Below are 16022 nucleotides of genomic sequence, written 5' to 3'. Positions count from 1 at the left end.
AGTGGCACACGGATTAGATGCATGATGACTACTTGTCCATTTCCAGGAAAGAAAAAAAGGGGGGAAAAACCCACTCTGGATAGACACATAAGTGAATATTTAATGAAACTCCTCTTCTGACTATTCTGAACCTGTACTTTACCAAACTTCACCTGAACCCATCTCTGAGAAAGTCTGTGATGGTTCATGATCAAACTGATGGGCACAGGCGCAGTGTAGGAAGCTGGGACCATTCCTCTTCTGAACCAGGGCTGAAGTGCCAGTCTGTCCTTCTGTGAGCCTCCCATTCTGGGGGCAATGCCTGAGGTCCACCTCTTAACAGGTATTCTCTTCTGTGCCTGTTCTAACTGTATAATTTCCTGAATGTAACCTTTTACTGACTTTGTAATGCTGCTCTCAAACCTAGACAGAGACAGTCTGTGTCCTGAGGGCTTCAGAGTAGAATTTGGTACTTTCTCCCCACTGTAGGACAACCAGCACTTTTAATAATTATGCTAAAAAGTAAAACACATTTGTGTATTTTATTAATTTTCCATAATTTAATATTGCCTCACAAAATTATATTCAGTCAGGAAAGCAATTTTTTCTTTTGACAGGCCAGTAAGATATCATTAATTTTTCATTCTCATCAATCACCATGGTAAAGGCCGTCTGAGAAGGTTTTGTGCTTTGGCTGGTAATTTGTCATGACAATTTTGCAAGGTTGTTTTAATGCCTTCTTTTAGCTGATTGAAAATGTCTTATTTACTTCAATTAGTTTTACCAGTGAGACACCATGGTTTTATACAAAATGAATTGTTAATTGCTCCCCAAAGCCTAGGTAGACACCTGCTTTTCTATTAAAACACAGATCAAACTGCATATGTGGTGAGGGCTAAAATTAACTCTATTGAACAGGCAAAGAAGAGAGACTTATAGCCTTGTAATGTGTAATACTGTCAATCTTATTTGTGACATAAAAATATTTTCTGATTTTCAGTTAAATATTAGTTTTTCAATATAGAAAAAATAACAAGTAGAAGCTGTTTTGTTTTCACTTGTTTTCTAGAAACTACTATACTAAATATATATTTATGCATATATCTGTATTGCCCAAAGTGATAGGTGTTTCATAAATCCTTTGTAAAGCTGGTGAATTAAACAACCTTTCTATGACAATATTTTAAGCTTAACTACTCAGCTCTTTATAACCTACTTAATACTGACAGACAATAGAGAAAGCAATAAGGAAGATTTAAACATCTACATTAAAAAATTTCAGGGTCCCACAGACCAGTCTCTAATCACTCAGTAGTATTTGTTTTCTGTATATATTTTATGCAGTTCTCATAATGACATTAGTATTTCCACATGGAGAGGTTGTACCACCACAGTATGGAAAACGCTTGTCTGCAGCTGATTTCAGTAGGTCACCAACATATTCTGCAGCTGGTATGAGGCCATAATTAGTGAAATTAATTAGCCTTAGGAAACTAAGCCATGTGACCTACACTTTAATACACATACTCGTTGCTATGGTAGCCCAAATAGGAGTGTGTCTCAAGCTGTTAGAGCCCCTGGTTTCCTTTCAGAATGAACAGCAACAATGTGGATGTGTAGACAAAGCAAATCTATTTGCTGGATCTGGTAAACTGCAACAAATAATAAATGAAGTGAAACTGGTACCTGAGGGCATAGCTTGATAGAAAACTAAATGTAGGATTTAAGCTCTGTGATAAAAAGCTTTACTGTTTTCCAACTTCAGGCATTATCAGAATTTTATGGCACAGGTCAGAAACACTAGAGGTAAGTTAATGCTGTGCTAATGTTTTTCCTTAATGATATTGATTTCTTCCCTTATATTCCAAATTCTTCCAAATGCAAACAAATGAAAGCTCTTGGGCAGATGTGTCAAAGAGACATTTTCAATTTTGGATTTATATTTTTTAAACTTCCCACCACTTTCAGACTGCTCCCACGTACTTGCCCCATTGATGCAAATTCAAAGATATATTTGTTTTGAAAAATCAAGAAAGAAAACACCTACAGACATAAGGTATTAATGGAACTTTGACTGCTGGAAGACTTTATTTTAAATGAAAGTCCCAAGACTATTCTGCAGCTTTTTGCATTTTGAGCAAAGTTTGCGCTTCCTGACACATAATTTCTTGGGATTTAAAACACTATTTTTTAAATTATTTTAACTATGTGACCCTAAACTTTATTAGTTAGCTCCAGTAATTTCAGAATATTTAAAAAAATACATAGATGAAAGAAAATTTTGTTACAATAATTATAATGACACATGTTGAAAAGACAAAAATAGTACCGAGAGGTGGCTTGAGGTTTCATGCATTACACCTGTTGTAATATTCTATATAATTAGTCAGATTTAATTGTTGGTTATATTTAGCTCCTGCAGTATAGGACTGGGTAGTTTCCCAAACACTTACTGAGGTAAATGGTTTTCTTTCTAGCAATAGCTTACATAATGCTTATATTTCTGCTGAGATTCAGTGAGGCAGTTTATCTCCTTTTTATAATTATCTGAAAGATAACCTTGATCAGGTACCACTCTCCTCATGAAGGTTCAAGGTCATCACTGCTAAAAAAACCAAGTAACTTTCTCGAGAACTAAAAATAACTGCGTGGTGAGAAGTTCTTAAGAAGTTAATGAATAATTCTGAAAACTTGGAATACGGAAAATACACCCATAATTTTACACATTCCTTGTGTAAATGTGAATACTATGAACTTTCTGATTATGCAAATTTAAACTCTGGTGACAGGGAAAAGGGAATGGTTAATTTTCAAGCCAGCACAGCACAGTGGGTGGGAGCTTCCTGAGGAGGAGCCCACAGTGCCCTGGGCTCACCCACTGCAGGGCACTGCTGGCTGTGAAAATACATTTAAGGAAGGTCAAAGAAATGCCACGAAGGCAGAGGAAGAAGAAAAAATGTGTGAGAAATGGCCCTGCAGACAGCAGGGTCAGATAAGAGGGAGAGGGATGGGGTGGTCCAAGTGCCAAAGCAGAGATTCCCCTCAGTCCCTGCAGAGACTATAGCAGAGCAGAGGGGATTTCCTGCAGGAAATCCACACTAGAGAAGGATTAACTTGGAGAACTCCAGCCACAGGAAAGGCCCATGCTGGGGGAAAGGGCCCATCGAGGGGTCCTCTTAGTGCATGTGAAAAGAGGGAAGGAGCAGAGAGAGGATGTTTTATGGAGTGACCAAGTACCCATTCCCACCCTCTGTGCTGCTCAGAGGGTGTAGAGGACTCAGGAAAAGTGAATGGGGAGAAAGGTGTTGTTTTAACATTTGTATTTATTTCTTCCTCCCAGAATCTATTTCAATAAATTCTAACTTTCCCTGAGCCGAATCTGTTTTGCTAGTCATGGTAATTGGTGGGCTCTGTCTTTGTCTTGAGCTGGGATCTTTGACATCCCACATGCTCCCGAGGGGTGGGAGTTTGGCTGTTGGGCAAGCCTAAACCAACACAGGAACTGAACGGCTTGGAATGGTCCTCTGACTTGGAGCAAACCTGATGCAAACTTTTAGCCTCCAAATAAGAAACTATTACAGATGCTAAAGAACCTTCTCTCCAATGATAACAGTTCTGGTTTGCATGACAACATCTAAATTAAAATTCCATCTATAAATAGTATTATATTATGAAATGGTAATGTTTAATTTTATAGGGGTGCTTGAAGGAAAGTTCTTCTACATTGTATAGCAGTGAAATTAGATCTGAAGTTTTGCCCCCAGGTACAAGAAAGTTACAACAAAACTAGCTGATGTATCAGGCCTAACACTGATTTCACATGGATCTGTACCAGCTGCAACTCCAAATAATCTTATTTATGTAGTCAGGGGCAGAATAGGACATTATTTATTTATTTATTTTTGGCAGAGTGCATGAATTAAATCAATGGCAAAACTTCCTAATTGTGGCCAGGTTTTCATTCATTATGTTTGTTATGTCACAATTACTAATTATAAAGCTAAACAAAGCAAAATAAAATACAGCCTGTTGCTAGTTTTTTGAAGGAAGATGTGAATTTTAAAAAATTTTAAAAGACAGGGCATTGAAATCTAGTAATACAAACAATAATAATGTGTAAATATGAGTGTAAAGTTTAAGGAATTAAAGAAAATAATTTCTCAAATGCTTTTTGGATAGTGCATTTTGATAAGCATTAGGAAGAGGGAGAAGACTGGGATGCACAAGAAATTGAAGAGTGACTAGGGACCAAAAGGAAGATCAAAAGAGAAGGGTAGAAAAATAAAGGAATTATAAGAAGTGTGGTTTTTGAGTTAAAAAGAACTCAAGGCAAAGTGACAGACAGATAATAAAAGTATTAGAATGAATGTGATGGGAAAATCTATCTCTGCAAGCCAAACAAACAACAGTTTAAATTTCAATAAATCTATCTATAAATTAATTATAAATTCTACAAAATTAAATAGATATTGCTTATCTTGTATGGATTAATAAACCATGCTCAGCTATTACCTTTATGTACAAGAACTAAATATATAGAAACAAAAGAATAGCAAGCATTTAATAAAAAAGAAACTAAAATGCAAATTTCTGTCAATAAAACACTATCCATTCAAAGGTTTAACAGTACTTTAGTAAAATACTAATGCATCAAACTTGACATAGTTAAATAAAACTAGTACAACAAAAAATAATAATGTAAAACAAAATACACACCTTCAATAATTTTTAAGAAATGCTCTTATCTAACAGTATTCTCTGTAGACATTAATATCATCTGACTTCCTTTCTTCTATAAGGCACTTCAATATCTTCTAGGAGATTACTTAAACTTTCTGAGGATCAGCCCATCTTTTTAAAACATATTGTCTCATTTCTGCCACTGACTTGCTAAGCAAGACTGTGCCTCTGTTTTCCTACCTGACTCATTCTCCTATCTAATGTGACAAATTCTCTAGGGTGGAGACTTTCCTTCACTGGGTATACATACACCAGTTATGCCACTGCTAAGCAGTGACACAAATAGCAATGAATATATTATCCTAATATTGGTGTCATGGTTTTAATTTGTGACTGTTGTCCTCAATGCATGTTGTTATATAAGTTTAGTATTTTCACTTTTCAGATAAGGAAGGAGAAAACAAGATAGAGGTGAGAAATATTATTGATCTGGCAAACACTATATAAGAAGCTTATGGTAGTGCAGAGAGCTGTATAAAATTGTGTCTTGGCTACCTAAACTATGAAATGTCCAATCTACACCATCCTTGCCTGTCCAGAGCCTAAAGCATGAGTACAAAAGAAGCTGAAGAAGGTCCATTAAGTTTGATCTAGGGACTAGACAAACTACTTAATAAATAAAGTTGTGAAAACTAACTTATCTTTTTTCCAGGAGTGTAGAGAATCATCTCTTACCCAAGGAGAAATATTTCTGTTAGGTTATTTGAGTGAATGTGAACATAAAGGAGCCCAGAGGAACAATGATGGTTGGGGAACACCAAGAAGCTTATCAGGAGCCTCTGACCTGGAGCCCCATGGCCCAGGGGGGTGTGACACTTGTCAATTCAAGCCTAAGGGAGAGGCTTTCCCCAAGGAAAGTCTTTAAGACTGGAGATGGGAATAGGGGCCACTGCTACAGGGTTATAGACCTCATTATGGGATGCTGTGGAAGAGCATTTTGGGCAAGACTTGCCATATTTGGGGGAAAGAGCCAACAGTTAACAAAGGAAGAAATCAAGGCAGTTTGAAGAGGAATAAGCATGGGAAAACAGAGTCAGGGTAAAAGAAGCCAGTTGAATGTTAGCAGAGGGACTGGTCACTGTGTTTGCATGGTCATGCCCTTTGCCTGACCTTTAAAATCTTATTTAACTATTTTTTTCTTTAACTATCCATTCTGTGCTCATGTCTCTGTGCATGGAGGTTTGGGTACCAGCCACTGGGTAGAGCAGCAGGTCTAGGGACCTATGCATCTGTGGTGCCATCCCCTAGAGAAACTGGAGTATGTGTGTGTGGTGTGGGTGTGCATGGCAGCATGTGCAACTATCAGCAAACATCTAGCTGGTCTAGCAAGCAAGCAGGATAAGAGATTTGAGTTTTGGGGTAGCCAAAAGTCTGGGTCAGATCCTGGAGAATGGGTCTGAGAAATGGTACTGAGGCACCTGGAGGTCTAGGCCAACTTCTCTAGAGACCATGACATCTGAAGTTTGGCTAAGACCAGAAGTGGAAATCTTCTACAGAGAGGCCTGTTTATTTGGATTTGTGCAGGAAGTCAGAGTGAAACCCATGGACTGGGAAGACTGAATGCCCACTCAGGCAACTTTCTGGAGAGATAGATCATGTGCCTGCCTGTCAATCTCTGTGCTTTGAGGTGCTCTGAGTATCAGTAGCTGGATTAGGGCTGTGGCCTTGCAGGCTCATATGTCCAGGTGCCAGTGATGGGGAGACCTGTGATCCAGAGGTAGTTAGTTGCTGCAAAGCCTGAGCCCAACTGCTGGAGGGACCTACACAGAGTATGTGTTTCACTAATTGACCTTCATTCTCATTAGTCAGAGATGAGAACAGGGAAAGGATATTGGTGCTGTTTGTGTGAGTGCATTCTCTGTCCATGATATGGTCTGTGTGACCAGCTGTGTGTGTATATGCCACACAAAACTGGTGTATATTTTGTGTGGCAAAATACACATGTGTGACTATTGGAGACTCAGGCTCAGCCTCACTGCTGGCTGCGCTGGTGAACATGAAGCTGTGTCAGCCTTTTCTCCATTTCCCTACTGGATTAACTCCTATCACTTTTTCCTATAGGGAACTATCTACTTTTATTTCAGTATTACTCCTTTTCTAAATAACAGTTGTCATACTGTTCATAATCAATGTGAAAATAAAATATTTTAAGCAGAAAAAGAAGCAGCTAAGAATTCTGCTCTTATATGTCTTTACGATTTTTATTCTACATGCACATAATCTAACTCAGGATAATGATGAAAAGGTCTACAGAGATTATCTCTGAGATAAAATTTACTGAAAAAAGCACAGAGGGTGACAGTTTTTGCCATGTTGTTTTCCTATGGCTAATCATGAATACTACTTCAGACAGCAATGCTATGTCATTGTGTTTTGATAAAATTGAAATCAAACCTTGGTTTTTCTAGTGATATGAAAACACTCACCTGCTCCTCAATACTACCATTGCACTATCACAATCCTGTCAATATAATTTAAGAAAAAATAGTTTTTCATCTGAGATTAGTTACATTTTCTAGATCTTCTACTCTCACATATGGCTAAATAAAAATGCACCTGCAAAACCTGCTATTTCTAGAATAAAGATAAAAGTGGTCCTAAAAATGTATCAGTCACTAACTGACCCTCAAGGGTTCAAAATTATATTCTTAAGAATATTTTCTTTTAAAGGAAATTTCCATTGCTTTGAATAGCAATTTCTCTTATGGAATATAGTGAGAGTACTTAAAGCACAGTGAGGCTGTTGTGCTCAGCAATTGTTTTGTCCTGCAGAGCCAAGGGTTAGAGTGTTGGTTCTCTTTTGATGCCAGCAGCTTCTTTTAATGTCTAGTTTTCTCTTGTCAAATCCCAGACTGGTTTAAACTATTCAAAAGTATCTTCTTCTGATCTCACAGGGCAAGTGAAACAAGACAAATGGGTGAGAGGAGATCAAGTGATTAGCAGAGGTAAGTAAAACATTTCAAAGCAATTCAATGTAAATGCCTAAAAGAATGTCATTAAGTTTTATTAAAGTAAATGTGACTACCTGGTGCTTAAATGCAGATAACCAGGGATATGTATTATGGTCATTTGCTGAGCCCACTGGATCAAAAGATTAATAGTTCTTTCATTAATGCAGTTATTTTAATATTTGAAATGTTTCCTAAACACTGTCTAATTAGAAAAACTTAATGTCAATTTAATTAGTCAATGATCACACCCTGTGTGATTAATAAGTGCTTTATAAATAATTCTTGTGCTTAACAAAGGCATGGGGACATAAATATTGGGACTAGAAATAAAGATAATACTCATCAGGTTCCTCTGTTCAGCCTTCCTTCTAGGACTGTAATAGGATGTTAAATCCAGCCCATTTAGAAACGAAACTGAGCTGCTTCTGAGCCTGGAAGAGTCCAATGTAAACATCAGGCCCTTCTTGGCAACTATCCAGCATGTTCTATCAACCACCCCTAAAATCTGTTATTGGATTAAACTGGTGTGCCTGGCTCCACTCTGAGCTCTTCAGTAGCTTCCCAAAGACATCTGTCATGAGTGTACCTGGCTGTACTTGCCTGTATACCCACCTCCAGCTGCACCTTCACCTCTTTATCCCCACCAAGCATTTAACCTTCTACCATTATTTAGTGACTTATGGGACTCAGTGCTTACCCTGGAATCACATTGTGTCAGGTATTCCTTACACTTGTGATAACCTACTCTCTGCAAAATAGGAGAAATTATAATTTTTTTTGTTGGACACTGATAGAGTGATCCCTGGTTCCATTTGGAATGTTATTACCACATTGTAAAAGATTCATAGCAAGGACAAAAAAAAACATAGGTAAAAAAAAACACAAAATGAAACACTAATTCAAAAAACTTTGCCCAAATGTCAAAGCAAGTAGGCATAAAGTATTGTCATGATATCAAAAAAAAAAAAAATCCCTATATGAGAAACATTGCAAGGATACAATGGTATCTCTTTCAACAGGTACAGCCAAAAAAGAAGAGGAACAAACCTTTTTTTAATATCTTGAAACTACATTAATTGGGTTTAATCTAGAGAGCACAGACTGCTTGCAGGGACAGTTCAGTGGGGCAACAGATAATGTACAAGAGGTGATCTCACTTTACAGCAGACATTGAGGTGCTGGAGTGTGTCCAGCAAAGGACAACAAAGCTCATGAAAGGTCTAGAAACATGTCTTAAGAGGAGCAGCTGAGGCAGCTGGGTTGGTTTAGTCCTGAGGAGGCACAGAGAGGAGCTCATCACTTTCTACTGCTCTCTGAAAGGAGGCTGTGGTGAGGTGGGGACCAGTCTTTTCCACAAGGCCTGCAGTGACAGGACTCAAATGGCTTTAAGCTGAGACAGGGGAGACTCAGAATGGATAACAGAAAAAAATGTTTTCACTGTTAGGGTGGTCATGCATTGGAATAGGTTGCTTAGGGAGGTGGTGGAGCCACCATCCCTGCAAGTGTTTGTCTGGATCTGGCACTGCATGATGGTTTAGGGGTTACACTTGTAATGCTAGGTGGATGGTTGAACTGGATGCTTTTAAAGGTCTCTTCTAACCTTGCCAATTCTATGATTCTTAGTCAGTTTTTTGCCATGTATTCATGAAAACCCCTGTAAAGTAAAATTTTCTTGTGGTTTGTATAACATGAGTTAAGCTTCAGGTCAGCTTCCCATTTGGACTCCAGAAAAAGTTTTGAAATGGATTTTGAGACATTGCTATACCTTTCAAAGCTCAGCTGACACTGCAAGCTGGAGCATGTAAATCTTGAAAGCAAAGTAAATAAAAGTGGTTGTAGTAAGGCCATACTTTAAAATTTTCAAGTGTCACCATGAAGTCTTATACAAGTTGTGGAAATTAATATGCAAACTTACTCTCTCAGAAGGATAAGTGGATGTAGGGTGGCAAAGATGTGCTGGAAATAGTTAAGTAAATTGTTCACTATTTTGTGGCCTGCAAATAGATGTGGAAAAAGCTTCTTTGGTGGCAATTTCATAAAAAGAAATGGTTCCTAATTGATGAGCATTATGCAGGTTCAGACCCTGCATCAGAGGCATAAGATAGTGTTAATGAGAGGTGACATTAAATATTATGTAAATTATGCTTCATGTCAAAAAAACATATGGTACTTTAACCATGGTTCAGACAGTTTTCACATTCTCTTGCTACATTTACAGAATACAGCTGTCCAGATTAGTTATATTTATTCACATTATATTTATTCACATGGAATGAAACAGCTCAATGTAGATGGACCAGCACAGACCACAGGAAGAAGCACAGCAGCAGCACTGTGACACTCTGGGCCAGCAGCCTTGTCTCACACTCACAAAGCTTCTGACTCGAGATATAGTTTGCTATTTCTTCAGTGAGCTCAGGTTTGTGCAGTAGAGTTATCAAAGCAGACCAGCAGCTGACCTGAATTGGGATGTCAGCATATCCTAAGAGTGTGTGGGGTACTTTTTTTTCTGTTTGTTTGTTCATTTTGGGATTTTTTTTTGTTTGTTTGTTTTTTTAATTTAATAGGTAAGGGATGGACAGGGTGCAGGTGATCACATGAGACTCCTCTAAAAAACCACCTATTGTTAAGAGCCTCTGAATTTAATTTGTTCAGGATTGAACCATGAATTGGGAAATCTTGTGTATTGACAGGAAGCAAAATCCTGACTTTCTATGAGTCTCCCTGTAAAGCACTCAGTTAATTGGGTTATTTGTGATGGGTACAAGCATGTCTTTCTTGGAAACACTTTGTCTTGTTTCCAATTGCATTATGACCTTCTGGATTTAATGAAGCTCTCAATTAGTTTATCTAGGGCCATTAGCACGTTTGTCCTTCACCTAGGATCAAAATAGAAAATGGCTTTATTTCTGATTCTTAAGAAATATTAAGGTGTTAGGTGTGATAGTCATTAAGTCTCCTGATGCAGTGGAAATAACAACAATGATGTTTTTGTTGGGGGATGGTGAGTGTCAGGAATCGTGAGGCTGTACAAAAACTGTAATCTCTTACTGGAATGTGGCTTTGGACTGTGCTAGGAATTGCTTACTCATGCTGAGCTGCCCCTGGGAGTCATGAGACTTTTGTTGTGGTCACATGCTTGTAATCACCATGGTGTAGGATGTTTATCAAAGTCACTGGGGGAATAAAAGCACTGTGCTTTTTAAAGCAGGGCTTGTGGTATGAAATACTGTTGATTCATTTTCCGTAGAATAATGAGTTCACAGAAACTTTCACCAATGTTCATTTGCATATAGTCATTACCTTCCCTACACAGTCTTGCTTTGTACTTTAAAAGGCACAGTTACAATGTGCTTGTTCTTACTAAAGTGTTAAAAGCACCATTAAATTATAGAAGATGGCTTATATATTTAGTTTTCATTTTAATCTTATTTGGATGTTAAAAATCAGTACAATAGATTAAAAACTACTCAGTTATGTAAGTATACAATGAGGACTAGGACTATTTCATTAGGAAAATAAAATTCACTCTTTATTTTAGATTAATATGTTTATTGTTTTATGAATTTCATCCAATGGGACAAAAGCTTACAACAAGATACTTACATGCATCTAAAAGTAAAGAATCCTAGAGATAAATTTCCAGTGACTACATCTGCTTTGCAGAATACTTGTGGAGGTGAAGACAAAACTTTCTGTGAGAGATGCAAATTGCCTGTATAAACATATTCACAATTATACCTCATGCTGAGTTAGAGACCTGAATGAAAATCCCACATGAAAATATTCCTGGAGCCCTCTGTTAGATAAAAAAAAAAAAAAAAAAAAAAAGGAGATTGGTTCATGTTAGAATTAACACAACAAAAATTGGTAGATTACACAGCAGCAGAATTTGACCCATTGTTATGTGACTTCATTTAAAGGGTTTGAAATACTGGCTTGCATCCTCCAAAATCTTTTCTCACTTGAATAGTTCATTAATTTTACAATTTAGTTCTTGACCCTAAGCAGACATTGGAAAGAAAGTCCATTCTAAGGACAGGTGAATGTGTGGGCCAGTGCAGGGCTGCCTAGGTGCAGGGATTGTTCCTAATATTCAACACCTTTAATATTTTTCTAGGCAATCTCTTAATTAGAGATATACTCTGCAACCAAAATAGTATTAAGAGAAGACTCCACTGATCAGTGTAGAAGCTTTTCTCATGTGAATATGTCTTCTGATAAATGCTCACAGATGCGTTTGCAATATTTCTGCAATGCAGAAGTGAGTGCTTTCAGAACCTTACATAAATTAGAAAACAAGAAGAAAATAATATATTAACAAACTAGAACCCCTATTCCAAGCCTGTAACTAGGGAATTGTAGGCCATCTTTCTGACTTGAACTATCTGCAACTATTTATTAGCAGACATGCTCCTTTAGCCAAATTAACGTGCAAGAGATTTAAAACAGTCAAATTTGTATAAGTGTAGAAAAGGACATGTAGGATAAGAAAATTAAATAGATCTCATCCTACTTTTACTTACTTCCTTTTAATCTTTAGAAAAGAGAGATTTTAAAGCATCATTTTAAACCTGTCTCAGGATAAATATTAGTATTAAAATGTGTATAACAACTTCATAGTTTTTAATCACGTATTGCAATGGCATACATATTACTGGCCAAAAAGAAATGTACTCTCTAGTAAAGGGATGATGATTAAGCTGAAACTGTACTTTATTGATTAGATATTACACCCAGTGTTAGAGTCATATGATGAATTAATGCTGCAAATTCATAAATTCAGAGATTGCCAAATACAAGTGAGTGCACTTCTAGTGTCAATTCTGATAGCCATATCTGTCTAAAGGGTAACAAATAAACATATAATTAAATAAAAAACATTCCTGATTGATCTTTTTTTGTTGAAAAATAAAAAATATGAAATGAGTGAAGCACTTTGATCTTAGAAACAATTTTCTGCCCAAAATATAATTTTTTTTTTTATGGACTGATTTTGAACAGCTGTTTTGAACAGTCTGAGTTCTGTTCTATCTAAATTCATGTGCATCTGGATTAAGTATTCTTTGGTGCAGGACATGAAATTAATATGATAAAAGAAAGTAGTCAGTGGGTACCCTGATTGGCTGCTAGAAATTTCCAACCATAGCATGTCCCTGGCATAAGATCAAGTGTCACATATTGGATGCTCATCACATGTGAAATACCAGGATGCCAACTGCTTCTCATTTAGCCAAGCAACTCTTTGGCCTTCTCCCAGCAGCTGGCTGGTACCCATTCAAAATTCACGGGTTGGTGGGACTGTGATCCCAGCAATCTTTTATTCCTCAATTTGCTTCATTTTTTTGCTCATGGCTTTTCCCCTCTCTCTTCTTGTTCCATTGATGATTGCTAGTTTTCTTCTTTTTTCTCATTTATGCATGTATGTGAGGCTTCTACTCCTCTGTACTCCACAATCTCTGCCTTTTTCCCTTTTTATTTCCTTTTTTTTCCTCTCTTCCTTTTTTAATTCACTATGTTTTTTTCTTCCATTTTACTTTTCCTCCTCTGCACTTTTGTTTAAAATTTTGATGTGTCATTCTTTCAATTTTGCCTTCCTTTGTAAATCAATCCAAGCCAAAGCAAAAAAAATATATGACATTATCATATGTTGTCAATATGTGTACAATTCATGTCATCTGGATAGAGAGCTGTGATATACTGGGATTTAAAACCAACTACATTAAACATCCTTCATTTTGGGGTTTAATCTTTCTGGCCATTAGTCTTTTCTTTTTCTCCTAAGAGTGAACTGCCAAATTCCAGAGCACAACCACAGAGGAGTTCTCTCTATTCTCTAAGGTTATGTGCTAATTTTCTTAAATTCTGTCTTAAAGAAAAGCCCTGTACTATGTTTTCAGTCATCACAGCACTGATGATTTTGAGATCATTTCACATAAGGTGAATTTCCTGCCTTCAATAGTCCTAGAAGGTCTTTAAATTGTTGTAATATCCTTATTATGCATTTTCATACACCATTTTAACATTGTTGTGGGATATCCATCATATTCCTCACAGCAGTTACTTTTAGATCATTTTAAGTTTTCTGGGTAAGTTTTCTCTGCATCATTCAATAAATATTGACCTCTTGAAGCTATGTGGTTAATGAGTGAAACAATGTTATATTAGGAATTGAGTTGAACCCTGAGCTGCCGTATCTCGAAATTTTGTGCCTGGAGTTGAACAATTCATTTGGTTGTTATTAAAATATTGTTCATGTCAGCTCTATAGAACTGATCCTGTGAGCGCTAGATTTTCTTAGGGTTATTATTGCCTATTCCTACAGTCATAGGAAACCATTAGTCTAGACATATCATCCTTAAGTTCTCAACAGTAATCAAGCAATCTGGAGGCCTGAGAAGCAGCAAGCTGCAAGAGAAATGATGTTTGCTCCTGATAACAGATGATATTTTGAGAATGTTTTTCTAGATGCATATTTGCAGAATCCTCCTGAATTTGCATAAAGCACAATTTAGGTGTAGGGGCCTGTGTCAAAAGGTTGTCCTTGGAATCATATACAACTCTTTTTATTATTTATATTTTTTTTTGTAAAGACTGTCATGTATTTCCATGAGTGCCCTCTTGCATTGTAATTTAATATGATGTAATTTCTATCCTGTGTTTTCTGTGTATGAAATGGCAGGATGTTTTACAAGGCGATACACTCTAACAGCTAAGTGCACTGCACACTGCCCATATATTGTATTCTGAGGAGAAAGGTATGGAAAACTGGATGTTCAGAGCCAATTTCACTTCTTAAAGCCTAAAAATCATATGGAAACATCTCAGTTAACAAGTTTTTTAAATCCTAATGTTAATAGTCTTTAAAGTCTTTGGAGAAGTCTTTGGGAAAGAGGGATAAAAATTACAGCTCATTACACTTCCTAAATTACAGTTTTCTTTCTTGTGGCACTATCCTTTGGTCACAACTAGTGTGATAACAAATTGGTGCTAATAAAGTACAACAATTACTCCATACCTCGAAAAAACATTTATCTCATCTAGTGTTGCCATCAAAGGCTTAAGGAAGGCTAATCTAGAGAAGCATTTTGTTCAGAAATAATCTGTAAATCTACTGTTGCCTCCTGCTTTTACCTCTTACCTGAGCAGTGCCTTTCCACCGTACTAAATTAAACCGGGGATTAAATGTTAAACAAAATTTCTTGTGGTATCTTTTTCCCTACTTCATCAGCAAGTGAGGTATGTGTTCAAAATTGCACTGATAATGTAAAATGCCTTCTAAGCTTTCTTGATATAATCTCAGTGACTGAAGCAAATAACTCCTACTTATATCATGAAAGCTTTAAAAAAAAGATGATATCTGGGAAAGATCTGGCTCAACTATTCCTCTCCTGTCTGAACAGAGAGAGAAGAGGAAAAAAAGAAATAGTGTATATCAATAAGAATTGTCTTAAATTTCTTCCTATATGAATGAGCAAAAGCAGTACAAGAGCATTAGTAAATAAAATATGTATATTAGCTATTTGATTTGAACATCTACAAAGCAGAGGGCTGCATTTGAATTAGTCATCCTTGCCTCCCCTTTTAGTCACTCACTGGAGAAAAATAGGAACTTCTAAATTGTAATTCATGTGATTTATTTTTAGGTTTTACATAAGGATGAGGATGAGATATGACAGAAATGCCCTATTTTTATCTTTCAACTATAAATGGAGTTCTGATAACCATATTTTAGATTATTATGTCTATAATGTAAATGTCTAAGATCATGTGGTATCAGTGCACAATAGTGGAAGAGGTGGACCAGTACATAAATGGCAGCTTCTTGGAATGGGAGGGTAATTATGGCAATAGGGAGGGAGAAAAAAACTTTTCCAGCATACACAGAAACACAAAAGCACTTGAGCAGATGGTGGTGGAAGATCAGCCAGAACTCCATGTACCTACAAAGCCAAGCAAATGTGCAGAGCAAGCCTCCTTCCTTTTCTGAAACACAAGAATTGAAACAGAGCAGAACTATCATTCTGCTAATGAATTAATGGGTTTAAAGAAGAAAACAAAGCCAAACCCAAAAAGCTATTCCAGAATCTGTCATTGTTTTACAGATCAGAGGTTGCAAAAAATCCTGATTCCCTCAGATTGAGGACTGGAAGTTAGGATGTGGAACAGATTCTTGTAAGGAATCACACACTAATCAAATTCAAGACTCTTATTCCCAGCACAATGAACTTGGAGTTTTCTTAGTTTAAGAATGCTTGCCAGGAAGCAATTACACATCTCATACTGAAATAGTCGCACAAATAAAGAATACTAACGCAACAATTACAGGAACAGAAAATAAATCAAACCATT

General features: G+C 36.7%; 1 long non-coding RNA gene across 1 annotated transcript; it reads left to right on the top strand.

Annotated features, from left to right (window-relative positions):
- The first annotated feature begins 1591 nt into the window (after positions 1 to 1591).
- Positions 1592 to 8545, top strand: LOC107204146. The gene is made up of 3 exons (XR_004497545.1): positions 1592 to 1785; positions 7614 to 7664; positions 8043 to 8545. It is a non-coding gene; the product is annotated as an uncharacterized LOC107204146 (long non-coding RNA).
- Positions 8546 to 16022: the final 7477 nt, after the last annotated feature.

The sequence above is a fragment of the Parus major genome, chromosome 1A, assembly GCF_001522545.3.
Source record: "Parus major isolate Abel chromosome 1A, Parus_major1.1, whole genome shotgun sequence".
NCBI lineage: Eukaryota > Metazoa > Chordata > Aves > Passeriformes > Paridae > Parus > Parus major.
Note: the sequence above shows the minus strand (reverse complement) of the source record. Positions and strands in the feature narration are given on the sequence as shown.